The 2665-nt window shown below is 53.4% G+C and overlaps 1 pseudogene across 1 annotated transcript; it reads right to left on the reverse strand.

Moving 5' to 3' along the window:
* Positions 1-1226: 1226 nt before the first annotated feature.
* Positions 1227-2314, reverse strand: LOC307069098 (beta-parvin-like; annotated as a pseudogene). The gene has a single exon. The product of its transcript is annotated as a beta-parvin-like (transcript).
* Between the last annotated feature and the right edge of the window lie 351 nt (positions 2315-2665).

Genomic DNA, 2665 nt, shown 5'->3' on the forward strand with positions numbered 1-2665 from the left:
ACGGATGCCGACAGGGCTCAGAAAAGCTGGGACTTGGGGAGGAGAGACATGAACACTTCACATCCCCCTGTTACAGGCTGAGCTGTGTACCCCCAGAACCCACATGTTGAAGTCTTAACCCCCAGGACCTCAGAATGTGATGGTATTTGGGAACAGGGTCCTTATAGAGGTAATTAAGGTAAAATGAGGTCATTAGGGTGGACCCCAATCCAATCCGCCTGGTATCCTTATAAGAAGAGATTAGGACACACAGACACAGAGGGGAGACACATGAGGATGCAGGGAGAAAACAGCGGTCTACAAGCCAAGGAGAGAGGCCTGGAAGGTACCATCCCTGCTGACACCTTGATCTCGACTTCCAGCCTCCAGAAGTGTGAGAGAATAAATGTCTGTTGCATAGGCACCACCACCCCGATTTGTGGCACTCTGTTATGGCAGTCCAAGCACATGAAGACACCTTGCTTTCTAAAAGATTTTAAAAATGTATCCATCCCCAAACAGAGCCTCTGGGATTGGAAACATCCCACCCGAGCTGTCTCCAGCTGCATTGTGGAGCCAGTTCAGAACCGGCTGAGTAGATACAGCCCACTCAGCCATGGCAAGAAATAAAGAAATGCCTCAGAAATCTTTCGCCCCATGGACCGTGGCAGCTGGGTCCTCTGGGTTCCAGATGTCTGTGCAAAAGCTAAATGAAAACAACACTGAGTGGCCGAGAAGTAGGGATGTGAGTGGACACTGCGGCCACAGCTAAAGCTTCTGGGACTTACGAGTGAAGTTTTTAAAACTGTAAAATGCTTTTTGGTAAAAAGGCCTCACTGCCAAGGCGACTCCTGCCCAGGAAATTCCACCAGGACAGACAAGCCATCGCCAATGCTGCAAAGCTGCCAGTGCGTTTCTGATGCCCTGTGATCAGCTGGAACGACAGGCGCTCCACTCCCAGGGGCTGAGGGTTGGAGTTCCGGCTTTTTTCTCGTCCATCTTTTGATCGACAAGGGACTCAGCACCCCGTGGCACCCCAAGTGAAGTGAGGCTGCAAACTCGAGCACTGGTATTTGGAACCTGCATTTCAAAGGATGCCGCCCACTGCGGAATTACAGGGAAAAGAGGTTAAGAGCATCAACCAGAAAAAGGAGGGGTGTGGGTGGGGAACAACCACGGGCTTGGAGGGGAGGCCAGGGCACCTCCCGAAGCACCATCCCTGCCACGGTCTCTGCTGCTCCCCGCTGTCACTCCAGGTGCTTGTACTTGGTGAACAAGTTGTAAAGAACCCGCAGGGTGGATTTGAGGTCCAGGTTCACCACATCTTAGGGGCGAGCCTTTGGTTTCTTAAGGCCTCCATTTATCATCAGTTCAAAGGCAAATGGCACGTGGTAGACCTTTTGATCAAAGCTGTCCATGGTCAGGTAGAAGTTGTGCAGGCATACAAAGTAGTCTTCCAGAAGCCCCATGAACAGAACCAGGTACACGCCATCTGCAAACTGGGTCTCTAGTTCCATCACCCCCAAATTCAGCTTGTTCAGGTGCTTGTTCACAAACGTGATGAGAGACTTCTTCAGCACACTGTGCTTGTCCGGGGCGTGGTCAAAGAGCGTGTCAAAGGCATCCCACTCAAACCAACCCATCATCATCTCGGTGGTCGTAGTCAGCTCCTCCATGACATGGCTGGAGTGTAGCAGGCCTTCCCGCTTCCACACGACCACCACTTGCAAGGAGAAGTGTGCGGGAAGGTAGATCAGGCCTGGAAGTGCATGACCAGGGCCAAGAGGAGGTTAAGGATGGCCACCAGTTTCTTCCCGTGAATCGAGTCCACGGTCCACTGGAGAACCCAGCCGTGAGGCCACAGCAGCTCCTGCACCACCTCCAGCACCATCTGCAGCTTCTGTTTCTGCCCTATTTCAGACTGGGTCACCTCAGCCATGTTCAGCTTGCAGTCTGCCAGTTTTTCCAGGAGATTCTGCAGCACCTGCCCATCATACAGGTCCTCCTCCAGCTGCTTCACGATGATCCTCTCCTCCACCAGGACATCGTTGATCCAGTCAATGAGAACCTTGACCAGCTCCTTGAACCTGGGGTCATCCCTCGAGGTGCGGTTGATCACTGTGCACTCCTCGTTCTCCTCGACCAAGGTGTCTTCTGGGTGGATCTCCATCGAGGCAGGGGACATCGGCGAATTGATGGCATTTTCCCCTTCTTCCTGCAGGTCACTCACCTCCTTGACCTTCTTCTTTCTCTCCAACGTGCCGCCAAGCTTGCCCAGGAACGAATTGTCCTTCTTCATCCTGTGGGGCCACAGGGCGGGCAAGCACAGTGGTGTGGAGGACACTGGGCATGCAGGGACCCCGGCAGCTGGGCACCTGCACAGCACCTGTGGGGGCTGCCCTGGTCGCCGCCGCCCGCTCTGGCACTTGAGTCTTGCTATAGGTCTACAAGCAGAGAGAAGTAGTGGGGTGGGTCCTGAGGCATGTCAGCAGTGTCTTTCAAGGAAACTTCCTCAGGAGAGGCCATTACAATTTCCTCAGGTGGTGCAGGGTTAAGCTCCTCAGACTGGGGTTCAAACGCTGTTTCTACTGGCAATGATGACGCATGAGATTTTAGGGTCTGGATGTCCTCAGCTTCATCAGGGTCTTCCCACATGTGCCCATCCAACTTTCAAGATCCCAATCCT

The sequence above is a fragment of the Hyperoodon ampullatus genome, assembly GCF_949752795.1.
Source record: "Hyperoodon ampullatus genome assembly, chromosome: X".
Taxonomy (NCBI): domain Eukaryota; kingdom Metazoa; phylum Chordata; class Mammalia; order Artiodactyla; family Ziphiidae; genus Hyperoodon; species Hyperoodon ampullatus.